The 13,127-nt window shown below is 49.1% G+C and overlaps 1 long non-coding RNA gene across 1 annotated transcript; it reads left to right on the top strand.

Annotated features, from left to right (window-relative positions):
• Positions 1-245: 245 nt before the first annotated feature.
• Positions 246-8,601, top strand: LOC133271221 (uncharacterized). Its single transcript, XR_009744041.1, has 4 exons — positions 246-393; positions 848-1,032; positions 1,501-1,690; positions 8,247-8,601. It is a non-coding gene; the product is annotated as an uncharacterized LOC133271221 (long non-coding RNA).
• Positions 8,602-13,127: the final 4,526 nt, after the last annotated feature.

The raw sequence follows: 13,127 nt of genomic DNA, 5'->3' as shown, positions 1-13,127 counted from the left end.
AGAAGGCAGCGAGCACCAGTGACAATGGGCTCTATTTGTTCCTTGTGCCAAGAATCTAAATGTAAAAGCGGGTGCTGCAGCAGTGGCGGTGGAAGGAGGTTGAGTTGCAGTTGACAAAGCACAAAATTCCTCAGAAGCAGAAAAAGCCCCACAAGCATCCCAAGTGGCACCAGGCAAACCTGGAAGAGCACTGTTTCCTTTCCGACCGCTTCCGTTCAGACCAAGACAATCTCACCAACATCTCCCAAACAGCTCACGTGTTGGGTTTCCGTTCACCCTTGCTTCTCCCAGAAAAGGACAAGCTGCCGCCCGGCTCTATCTGCGCTGGTGCAGGGAGCATTATCTTGCCTCGCAGCCTGCACAGCGTATTCCTGGAGCAGATACATTAGAGGGGTTAGTGACTGTTATTTACATATGTAATGGTTTTGTTTCCTCTGCACATTCTTTGTCACCAGATTTAACCATCTCGGTAACTGCAGGAGGCGGCTCTTGGCCGACACTGGTGCCCTGAGCCGGAACTGACTGCTCAGAAATGCGAGAAATAACCAAATGGGCACAAATGTTTGTTCATGGGCAACATGCAAATTAGTTCCTAAATTTAAGCATTTGGCAAAACTGCCCAAACCCAGTTAAAGTCTTGGTTATCTCACAAAGCACTGGTTAGCAATCCTCCTTTGTTTTACCTAGTGATTTGTTCTGTGGTAACCTGGGATTTTTATACCTCACAAGAACTACAGATGTGTTTTGGTTGATTCTCATTAATGTTTGGGTCAAGTTCTTCAGTCAAAGCACAGCTCTGTGAGGCACAGGATGTGCTTCCTGGTTAACCGTTTTCTTGCTTGGACAGACGGTGCCTTGGATGGCAGCTACCTGCCAGTGCCGGTCCCCAGCAGCTCTCTGCCACCATGGACTGAATCCAGCAGGTTCAGCCAGACACGACTGAGGAGCAGTCCAGAAATATCCTGTGGACAGAAGGGATAAGGGCAAGGTTACTGGCTGGGGGGTTTGGACTCATTCCCATCGGCTGTCGAGGTAAACCATCTCCTAACCTTGCAGAAAGTCGCACATCTCCAGCAGAACCAGTGTGAAGTGAAGGGGTTATGTGCAGGTTAGCAGAAAACTGCATGGTGCATGGAGGAAAAATAGCTTTTAATTTTATACTTGGTTGTTATTGATCACTTCAGTTGATCTCTCATTCGATACCTACCTAATGATGGGTTTAGTCGGGTTTTGTCAATGAAGGGCTGAGCACTGGGTAAATCTCTTACAAATGTGATTAAGAAAGTACAAAAATCAAGATGACCACCTAATGCTGCACTGCTCAGCTGAGAGAGCAGGAGAGACAACAAATGTTAAATGCAATCGAATACGCAACAAATTTCCTGTATACGGCATCCCAGTGCATCAAGAAATTTTTCTTGTTTCTGGCCAGGAAAATGTCCTGTTTGTGTTGCTTGGAAAAAATAATTACACTGCTCGTGCTTATTTACACATTCACAGCTTGCTGGAGAAAGGCTGATTTTCCACCCTTCTTCCCATGGTTCTGCGAAGAATTCCTGCTATTTCAGCAGCTGCAGCAGCACTACTTGTACCTGCTGGGGGCTCTGGTAACCACGAGAGCACAACCTGAGTGATGGAGGACCAGCAAAAACCTCACAGGAGTTTACAGACCAAAGCAGGATTTTACAAGGTATGTGGAATGTCGGCGCTGAGGGAAGGGCTGGGACAGCAGACACCAGAGAGGAAACTTGTTCTTGTGCATGTACCCAGTAGTTACGCGTCGTCTTCTCTATCCTGTTCGTTTTCACCCCGAGGTTCTCTCAGTGTGCGCATCTTAGGGATGTCCCTGCATGTCAGCAAGAATCCTTAAAGCCCTGGTGCAATGTAGGGAGCTTAGGTCAGGAGAGGCCAACCTGCAGTGGTGAGAGCAAGGCTCAGCGGATGGGCATGGCTCTTGCTAGGGACTCATTAACTGAAGCCACCTGCTGGGAAGGGGAGAGCGGCTGGCGCAAGGCAAGGGAGACGTTCTCTGTTCAGCATGGCTTCCGGGTGCTAAACCAGGGACCCTGCCCCCCGTTCCCATGTAGGGTTAATGCAGGTTTTCACATCTCACACAGGAATATTAAGAAACCAACCAGCCTGGAACCCGCCGTCAGTCGTAACCCCAGCGAGGGTAACCCCCAAACAAACCTCTCCCCATCTCCCCACCAGGCAGGACAGTGCTTCCAGCCCATCAATCACAGCAGCTGCCGCAGCAAACTGCCCAGGGCCGCTTCCTCCAGGTTTACAGGAACGGCTGCTGGGTGTTTGCGGGCTCCACGTGGTGTGGGGAGTGGGAAACCGTCAGTCAGACAAACAGCACCGGGCTTTGCATTGCCCTGATAAAGATCTCGCGGGCCTCCCAGGCAGAGCTTCCGCAGCTGCGCAGCTGGCGCAGTCAGTGCGGGGCAGGACTGGCATTTAGCACAACTGATCTTATGCTCCCGAGGCTGTCAGCCCCTGCCCCTGGGGCTGTTTGAGATCATAAACCGATGCAATGGGCTTTGGCGCGGCTCATGTCTCAGTTCTCAGTTCCAGCCAGGGTGGAGCTGGACAAAACTACAAATTACCATCTGCATTTGCCTTTCCTAGCATGCACAGCTCAGGCCCATAATAAAACCTCAATCCAATCCCTTCTCTGGGATCCCTCTGCCGGACGTGTCTCCAATGCACCAAATCCTGTAGGACAAGGACACCCGTGACTGCCTTTGGTGATGAGACCCATATGGAAGTGGAGGGGAGTGCTGTTCAGTGTAACATGGCTGATAAGGTTTACTCAGGGACTTGACTGTTTGTGAGTTTTGCTGGCAATTACTGGAGTGAGATAAAAGTGTTCCAGGAAGAGATGAGCAGGAGAAAAAACCACAACCAAATAAGCAGAGGCGTATCTTAGTTTTACAGATACACACAGCATCAATCAAAATGCCACCTGCACACCTTGGCTGGTACCCTGAATTATACAGTTTCCCTGAGCTTATAGGATGCATAAAATATGTGTTTAATGAAGCAGTCACCAGTCTGTGGATCCAGGAGGCATAAGAAGCGCAGTACAGGATATGTATGTCCAATGCCTGCTCACAACAGATTATTTCAGAGCATAAGAGGAGAAGGGATCCATTTCATCCCAGTAATTATCATTAATTTTTACAACTCAGTAGGTGGCATCCCAAAGTGTTCAAAGTAAGTTCCGATGCTATCTGGAGTCTGTTGGTGACGTGCAGGTCCTTGTAGCGTATTTAGTGAAGCTGGGCATGCTAAGTAAAGGTGAATCACTTGGCAGCATACACCAAGGCCCTAACCTGCACATTGAGGTGTCAGGCGCTGAGCTGAGAAGTCACGGCCCATATCCCCTTTACAGGTGCCTGCATCTCCTCATTGACTGCACATGAGTCACAGGATGCTGTGCTTTGTGCTTAGATGTCCTGGGCAGGATGAGGCCAATCCCAAGTCCATCTGTGCAACTCAATGTCTGGCAGGGGGCCTCACACACCAGAGGGTTAAGATGAGTAGAAAATGGAAGTAAAGAACAGGCTTTTTTGGATACGATTTTTATTTCAGTGTGCATCAAATCCTGTTTTTATAACTTATTAATGATAAATTGATCCCAGGAGATACTAACTCTGTATTTACAGAGTGTTCAGACATGCTGGGGGCTGTTTTAAATGTACCAGCTGCTCAGTGCTGATTTAAGTACACAGATGTTATTAGCATAACATTCAAATTTGATGCCCTTCTTATCCGCATCCTGCAAACGCGCAAACACGACAGCACCAGCAGCACAGCAAATTCATGCAGGAAAAGCCTTTTCTCCCCCTGGGACCTCCACGTGGGCTGAACTTGCAGCAAAGAGCATCTCGATCACCCCATTGTCCCTCTCTGGGTCCTCTCTTGTGCACAGCTCACCCCAGGGACAAGAAGCGTGGTTCCAGCACGGAGAGGTGCCTGATGGTGGTGATGGGGCTTCTTGCAGATGATACGGTGAAACCGCATGGGCTCAGGGCTGGATATGCCTTGGGTTACATATGTCATGGAATAGTTTGGGTTGGAAGAGAGCTTAAAGCTCATCCAGTTCCAACCTCAATCTCCCCTCTGGCAGGTTAAAGCCATTCCCCTTGTCCTGTCCCTACAGGCCCTTGTCTAAAGTCCCTTCCAGCTTTCTTGTTGCCCTTTTAGGTGTTGGAATGCTGCTAACAACTGACAACGGAGGTGACCCTCTGCTTGGTTTTGTACCTGTGCACTCTGTTGCGTCTGTGTGCTGTTTGCTGCTGAGCTTTCCAGCATGGGGATGTCTTTCAAGCTTTGCTCTTGCCCTTGCTTTGTATTTTTAAGGCATGAGCTGTAATGGGAAATAACGTTAGTGATCTTTGAACCAAAGGAGCTGGAGACAGAAACAGCAAATTGCTGTCTGGCTCCAGGAACTGCACGTTACACAAAGGTGCCTGAATCACAGTTCAGGACTGGAGCACAGCAGAACTGAAACGGTGAAATCCAAGCCTGGCGTGCCTCTTTCCTGGCAAGTGTTGATGTTGCTGGGAGCTCTGTCCATGGCTGGTGACAGCAGCAGAAACCTCATTGCAGCTTCTCTGAATCCTCCTGGAATTCTCCCAGGCCTTTGCAGTCATCTTCAAAATTAAAAAAGTTCATTTAAGTTTTCTTCCCTTATTGGGTATTTTAAAGTCTATTTTCTATGGCTAATCTTGATGAAAATGACAGCCATTATGACCCGCTTCTAAAGCAAATGCTATCGCAGGGGATATAAAGCCCTTTCACAAAGGGGCTGTTCTCCCCAGGCAGCAGAGGTGTGAGAGGGCCTTTTAGCTCCTCATTTTCAGTTTTTCATTTCCAGTCCTACGTTGTTTCCCAGAGAAAAAATAATATCTTTTTATTATTTCCATCCTGCCCATGAACAGGAAGTTTATGGAATTTCACCAGGAAATCTTCATTCATTTCAGTTCAGCCTCTAAAGCCACCACACTTCCGTGGCTCAGGAGCACATGAGGAACACAGAAAGGGAGGTTCTTTGGCAGCCCCTTGATATCTCCATAAGGAACATCCAGCTACACAGTAAAGTACAAAGTAATGACAACAACAGAACTGCAATAATTTCAAAGTCAAACTGTTGTCTTGTGCAAGATGAGGGTAATGTCACAAAGAAGATATCAAAGGCTCAAGGAGGATTTTCAGAGGCACATTGTTACAGAAGTCTTTACCACCCCCCGCAGAGGCAATCAGGACTAATGGGGACATTAGTACAGCAGAGGACTACATATCAAAAGAGTCCCTGGAGCAAATAACACCCGGTAACTAGAGCATCACTGGCAGCGTGCTCCAACCCACCCCCCTCTGCCACAGAAATGAGTAAAAGGGTCGTAAACAGCAGAGAAAATTTTTGCCTGGTGACTGCAAATAAGCACCCAGCAGAGCTGTTAAAAGTTGCTTGCTGGAGAGAAAAATATGATTCTCCCAGTTTTATGGGCCGGGTTCGGATAGCTCTTACTCCTCTCCCATAAATCCAATTTTCACATAGATTAAAAGGGAAGCCAGCACGGGCTCTGCTGAATGATGCTCTGGGTTGTCCTGCCTCTGGCGTGTGATGCACCGCAGCAACCCGCTGCCACGCTCACGTAGGGCTTGCCAGGGCAGTGCAATGCTTGCCACTGTGGACACTTGGCTTTACAGCAATGCTTGCTGCTCTGGGTATGAGAAATAGCCCAAACACCCTCAGAGGTGTCCATGCGGGACCTCAGTTCTGCATAAACACTCACTTGATCATTTATTTAAATGTTGTAAGTTAATTACAAAGAAAAGCAAGGTTATGATAGCATTTAAGCTTAAAAGGGGGGGCTTGGGCAATATCTGATTCCCCCAGGAGAATGCTCAGAGGTAGAACTGGGTGCAGTCACCGCAGTGTCCGAAGGTGAGGATGAAAGCAGGTAACTGCATCTCACCGTGTGGCATTTCTCAACAGTTTTGAGAGCGTGTCTTTGTGCTCTGATGGCAGCAGCTCACCAGAGCTTGAGTTCAGCTGCTCTGGTAGACCTGGAGCCGACGGCTGCACCTTTGGGAACTGCTGCTTGGCAAAAAGCTTTCTCCAGGTGTAGCATCAAACGCTGGTTCCCTTCTCCAACCTCACAGTATCCTGACTGGGCTCTCAGATACTCTGATGTTTGCTGATATCGCTGTAAGTGTGAGCAACAGAGCTGGAATCTTACTGATTTGCAAGAATTTGGGAATGTTATGAATCTGAAAAGCGTGCTGTGCAGGGGAGCGGGGTGCCACATAAACTGTGCTGTGTGCCACGATTAACCCTAAATGGAAGGAAATGCCACCGACTGATGGGTTTTGAATAAACAACACAAGTGAGCTGATGCACGAGGGGTTCTGGGGTCCCCCTTCGCTGTATTTGGAGCATAGGAAAAGATCAAATCTCCAACCAAATCCTGCCCGATGTACACGAGGTAGCACAGCGGATGAGGGGCAGCTCCTCGGCCATTGGCTGCGGGCATTTGGGTGGCTTTCCTAATTTTTTGTCCCTTGAGTTTTTCTGGGGCTCTGGGAAATGGGGAGGGATCAACACGTGTGCTCCACTGCTGGCCAGTGTGAGACAGGGCCCTGCAGCCCGCTCCGACAGCACTGCCATGGCTGTCATTTAATCCTCCCCTGGCTCAGCAGCAGCAGGGTTGGACTCATCTGTCGTTCTGCATTCCCGGCACTGCTGCCGTTGGTCTGCATGCTTTCTGTTGATGATGATTGTGTACCAATTTGTTCTGGCACCGACTGCTGGTCCTCTCTCATGTTTTGCTGGGTGCAAGTGCACCAGGGAGGATTTGCCTGTGTGCTTGTTTTGCCATTTAAAATGCTTTATGGAAGGGCTCAAAACTCATCCCTATTTTTAATATTCACATCTATGTGTTGAAATTTATCTTCTCCTACTAACGCGAAGAGCAAAATCCCAGGCCCATTAAAGTCACTGGTTTTGAGGGGTTTCCTATGGCTGCAGTGGAGCCAGGCTTTCACCCAGGATTGCTGTACCCTTGCTCCTAAGCCGTTCCTACAGCCGGTGTCCCTGAGGGACCGCTACCGCCTGCAAATGGAGCAGGGCAGCCGCAGGGCAAGTCACCTTCTGCAGGAGAGCTCTGCAGAGGGACCTGCTGGAGAGCCTGCTGTTGTGTGCCCTCCGCTCCGGAGCGGAATACCAAACGTGTTTGCCTAAAGCGGGAGTGAGCTTAAATGCTCTGGACTTGAATCTATGTGAAAATGGGGAGCTAAAAATAAACCTATAGAGATTCCTGGAAGCAGCTCCGGGCTGTGGGCGGGAGAGATGGGCAGGACGTTCTGGAGATGTCAGCCCTGCTCTCACTCAGCTGCGCTGAACAATTCAAACTCAGAATTTTCCTGACGCAGAATCCAGCGTTACGAATGGGAGTTCTCAATCAGAGCATCCCACTTAGGTTTCATCACACCGTAATTTCTTCTGGGTTTTCCTTGGGGCTGCTTTAAACCAGAAGTGAGCAACAGCGTCTAAAATGTAGTCGCTTCAAATCAGATTTTTTTGTTCCCCCAAAAATGTTAGGGATGCAACAGGCTCGTCACAGCTAAACCTCCTCACACCAGTCCCTGCTTTACTGAGCTGAGTTTGCCCAATAATGATGGGTTTTTCACAAAAGGGAGTGGTGCACAGAATGCATCAGCAGCTACGCAGTGCTGCACGTTTCCCATCATTTGCTAATCCCTGAGGGAGCACCTGCACCATGGACTAGAAATCTCTCTGACATCCCTGTTTGGGGTAAAGATGTGGGCACAGGTGATGGTGTTCAAGCACATTGACGAGTCCCTTGTGGGGTCCCTGGCTGGCCCGGGCTGGGCTGGCGGCTCTGCTCAGGATGACTTTATCCAGGTAATAATTCCAGTCGGATGCTGACAACTGGAATCAAACCTGTGTGGGGACACTTGCAGGAGGGCGTGTTTTATCGCGGTGCCATAGGGAAGGCACGGTGCATCTATAAATGTTTTATGCTGCTCGGATTGCAGTTCAGTGCAGAGATTAAAAGAGCAGTGCAGAGCTAAACCTGCTGTGGCTGTGCCACGGTTCCCCTTGCCTGCTGCTTCCCTTTCCAGCCAGCCCCAGAGCTGTCATCAGCCCCTTTCCCTCCTGAGCAGATTTAACCCTGTTTCTCTCTATCACCTTCTCTCTCTCTTGCTATTAGGACCTAGGCTGCTTCCCTGCTAATTGCACCACCTTATGGGACAAAGGTGTCTTCATAACCCCAGCAAAAGCTGCTTATTACTTGACATGTGATTTCCAATCTGTTGTCAGAACAGTTCCTGGCATCCTGAGTGCAAGGCACTGACGGCTGGATAGCTTCATGCAAGTTTAATGAAGCACAAGGTAAGTGGAAATACAATACAGAGAGGGGGGTCAGCAAAACCAGTTAATTAAATAAGATGGAATAACTTAAATTTCCGAAAGGGAGTGTTATTGCTCTGGAAACGCACCCAAGCGCCAGCTCAACTGAGAAGTGACACCGGAGCTGGCATTTCGGGGCATTCCAGGAAGATCAAAGTCTCGCCTAGCCTGTGGCAGGAAACATTTCATTTCAGATGAGGCAGTCCGTGTGTGCTGGGTGGTGCTGGGATGTGTGGAGCACAGGTAAAGCTGAGGGGTTTGTAGGAGAGACCCTCCAGCCTCCCCTGCCTCCAAGTTCTGCTGCTTCGCTGCAGGGGTTAATTTGTTTTCACACTGTTGTTCTCATGAGTTATGGGCTGACTCCAGCCAGCTGAGTGAAAAGGGGATTTAATTTTGCAGCTAAAGCATGGCAGATGTGTGTGTGGGAGGGCTGAGAGGGGGAGCAGGGGAATGTTGTTGTTTTTGAGGTGACCAAAATCTGGTCCACCGGATTGCAGCTAACCTGATTGCAGCCCGTGAGCTGGTGGAGGCTGGCACAGAGCTCTGGTTGCGGCAGGGACACGATGTGCAGCCAGGCGGGGATGATGGGGTCCCACAGCCTTGGGGCTGCGTGGGGCAGAGAATCATAGAATCCCAGCCTGGTTTGGGTTGAAGGGACCTTAAAGCTCCTCCAGCTCCAACCCCTGCCATGGACAGGGACCCCTTCCACTAGAGCAGCTTGCTCCAAGCCCCTGTGTCCAACCTGGCCTTGAGCATTGCCAGGGATGGGGCAGCCACAGCTTCTCTGGGCACCCTGTGCCAGCGCCTCAGCACCCTCACAGGGAAGAGCTTTTGCCTAAGAGTTCATCTCAGTCTCCCCTCGGGCAGGTTAAAGCCATTCCCCTTGGCCTATCCCTACAGGCACTTGTCCAAAGCCCTTCTCCAGGTTTCTTGTAGGGCCCTGTAGCGTAATATCTCATGTTAATCAAAAACCCACAATAACAGGACAGTGTAGCCTGTTATTCATAATTAGTCCTACCTTGAACTGGGGAGGCTGAAGCTGTCCAGAAGAGCAGCCCTAGCTCTGGGTGAACAAGCCATCCCAATTCACAGCACAGCAGGATCCAGAGCTGGTCACTGAGGGCCAGCTCTGTCCTGCTGCTGTGTTTCCTACACAAGCATTGCTCCAGGTTGATGTGCACCAGCCCCTCCTGCACCCATCATGTTTTTCAAGCAGCCAGCGCTGTCCTCCTCCTCTGGGAATGGCAGGCAGCAGGGAACTCCAGGGAAATGCAGGTCACAATTTCTCTGGGTTTGTAACGCTCACCCAGGAACCTACATTTCAGTGTTACTGGTAACAGCTGATTAGCAGAAAGAAGAAACCAGTGATCAAGGCTCCGGCAGTGAAAGAAACGTGACGTACTTTGAATTATTCTGCAGAGAACGCAGCCTTCAAAAACATCGTTTTCTTTTACACTTGGAAATTACAGTGTCTGCTTCTGAGTTAGTGCATGAGGGAACAAGAAGCAGCATTTGTGTGATGACAGAAAGAGACGTTTCTCTACAATGTACAAATGAAAATTCATTACAAACATAATGCAGGAACAAGGAATGCAAATGTGCAGACACGGGTAAATGGCAAATAAATTCAGCAAAGAGAAAGAAAGACTGCGTAGTTAGGTTTAATACCTGTTTGTACCTGTGAAGCTTTTCAAAGTCTCCATAGGTTTGTTTGGAGTCATGCACTGCAAGTACATGGTACCAACTGTGGTACCATCCCCTGACTGAGCTGTACCCTCATCCATCAGTATGTGCTCTGTGAACATCCTGACCATGATGCTCCACACTGGGGCAGCTCTGGTAGGTCCTTCCCATGTGTTGGAAAGGTATTTTGGTTTTTGCTTTAAATCAGAACAGGAACTGCTTTTGCACCATTGTGACGTACAAACTTGCCAGTTGGAGGAGGGTTTTCTCTCTGCCCCTTTTACCTTCTCTGGTTTTGCAAATTAAAAGAAATTTTCCCATCAGATTCAATTTCTACTTCAAATAAATAGCATTTATGCTGGGGAAACACTCTCCAAACTGCCCAGAAATTGAGCAGTAAATCAATGGCAGCTTCAGTGATGCTGGGAAACTGAAATGAAGTCATGGGCTGATGGGAAGCTTTTTAGAACGACACAAGCTGAACCCTTTCAGGTCAGTCTCCAGATCCAGTCCTGAGGCTCCGATCCTTCCTGGCTGGCTCAGAGACTCCACACACCTCCACGAGAAGGCAGCTCTGCACTGTACACGCAGGCTACCCAACACAAGAGGTGTTTAAGCACACTCCAGGTATAAACCCACTGCCGGCTTGCCTCCGTGCCCGATACCGAACATGTGCTTACCTGCCTGGGTTGAGCCAGGAGAAACCCCTCCTTCTGCTTGTTCATGGGTACTATAATTATGTAGAAACAGAACATGTGGAAAACAGCTTTTAGGTGCTCTGAGAGCCAGCTTCCAGCCCCAGGAAAACTAAATATTTGGGGCTGAAGATACACAAGGAGATCCACCGCTGGTAATCGGGGGTAATGAAGCATTAGGAAGGCTCCAGCTGCTCAGTGAACAGACCTGCACGGTGCTGGAGGAGCGAGGTGTGCCCAAGGCACAGCAGCTTTGCTCTGCCCCCTTGTCTTCTTCTGCCTCTACCTTGCAGCACTTGTGGCAAATGGGAGGGGGGAACTGACAAAGGGATCCGAGTCTCGGTTTGATGGCCATGGTGTTATGTGTGGGTTTCCCCATGCAGAAAGCACTGTGATTTATCTCCTGGATTTTTAGGGTAAAAGGACCATTGAGCAAAGATTAACCATCCTGGAGTGCTAACGCTGCATGAAAAGACATCGGTGTCTTTGGCAAGTGCTGCTTGCTGTCAACAGCAACCTGTTATGTGACTGGTTATTTATTTTGGTTGGATGAGGGGTATATTTCCATGCCATGCATTTTGTAAGTGTTAACCAGAGGAGTGGGATATTTTTCAGGGGACGCAGGGGCTGTTACCTGGTTTGTCTGTCTGTTTAATATGTACTGCTCATCACTCCACTTTTTCATGTTGAAGCCTCTTTGGAGTGGCTGGCACCCTGTGAGTGTAGGTCAGGCAGCAACAGAAACACAGGTTCCCTGAAGTACCTCACTTAGGAGCAGGATATGGAAATGATCCAATTAATCATCTGCGATTTCTTGCAAGCACATTAGAATAAGATCACAGTGTTCATGCTTAAAGTTGTTGAATAGTCTCGGTGCTGTCACAGCCTGACTCTCCTGTACCTGGTGGTTCATGCTCAGGCTTCTTTTGTTCCCAGTCCCATCAGCCAATTAATCCTTCTTCCTTACACTACCCCGAAATGTCATCTTCTGCACGGGTTCAACGTGTCTGTTTTGTGATTAATCTGCCTCTTGCCTGAGCTCTGAGCCCATTTAAAAAGCCTCGGCAGCCTGGGACTTCCTACAAGGTTTTCCATTTCCTTTTCTTATTTACTGTAGAAAATTGCTGATGGAAGGAAAAAAAAGTTCCCCTTTCACTCATGGAAAATACATCAGAAGCTGAATACAGCTTCAAGGAATAGCTGAGGTCCATCTGGCTAAAACAGGAAGGCAGAAACAAAGCAGAGAAGATGAGAGTGAGAACATCTGGATTCTGGTCCCAAGACATCTGTGTAACAGGCTGCAGTACTGAACTGCCACGCTCATCCTGGTGCATGTGGGCCCTTGGGGAAAAAGAGGGATGGAGCAGGGATTATCAGAACATGAGCTGATGTCAGGTTATCACCAAGATACCCGTTTCTCACAGTGTCTTCTCTCCTCCCATCCTGACTCAGGTTATTCTGAACCGCTCGCACCGGTGCCGCACTGCAAAGCTCCAGCTCCTCATGATGCAGCAGGGTCCGTTCTTTCTGGGGTCAGCGGGTGCTGGAACGAGTTTCCATGGAGCTCAGCCTGGCTCTGTGACCTTGGCAAGTCCCTTCAGGCGTCTCTGTCCTTCGCCTGCGAGAGGCCGGTCCCACCGAGCTCCCTCCTGCTCTGGCTGCCGGAGCCCTCGGGGTGCAGGTGCTGCAGTGATGTATTAGAGAAAAGCAGTGATTTATATACAAGTTTTCTGCACTGAAGGACTTGGAGGTGACTTAAAAAGCAAATGCCTTAATGTTGGTATGGTTGGGTGTGTTTACTGCTGTACCACAGCAGTATCTCATGGAGCGAGTCATGGCTACAGAACCACTGTGAGCTTAGTTGACATGTTTTGTGGCTATTCTCTATTTTTCTCTCGTATTTTCAACTCCCGAGCTGTGCCATCCTCATTTAGGAGCCCCTGAAGCCCAGCATGGTGTGCACGCCTGTGCCAGGTCAGAGACAGGAGAGGGCTGCCCAGGCAGGCTTGTTCCACATTCCATGGCAGAATTCAGTCTGGGTGCCCTGTGGGAAGAAAGGTTTCAGGATCAGGTGAAACACAGTAGCTCACTTTTGAGCCCTGGGGGTTTTTAGGTGTGCAGAGCTGAATGGATTGCCCTTTACCTAAAAGTGTAATTTCTCTAGTACAGAAGAGTCGCATTTGGATGAGCTGTAACCTGGGTAGCCCCCGCGTGGGCTCTGACCGGTAACAGTGTTGTGGGGTATGAAGGCAGCAATAAATTCTGTATTGACACTGAGCAAAATTCAGCTTCTGCTGCATTTT

This window comes from Pezoporus flaviventris, unplaced genomic scaffold, assembly GCF_033815535.1.
Source record: "Pezoporus flaviventris isolate CSIRO_AGI_PZ_B2104156 unplaced genomic scaffold, CSIRO_AGI_Pfla_v1 ptg000023l, whole genome shotgun sequence".
NCBI classification, from domain to species: Eukaryota; Metazoa; Chordata; class Aves; order Psittaciformes; family Psittacidae; genus Pezoporus; species Pezoporus flaviventris.
Note: the sequence above shows the minus strand (reverse complement) of the source record. Positions and strands in the feature narration are given on the sequence as shown.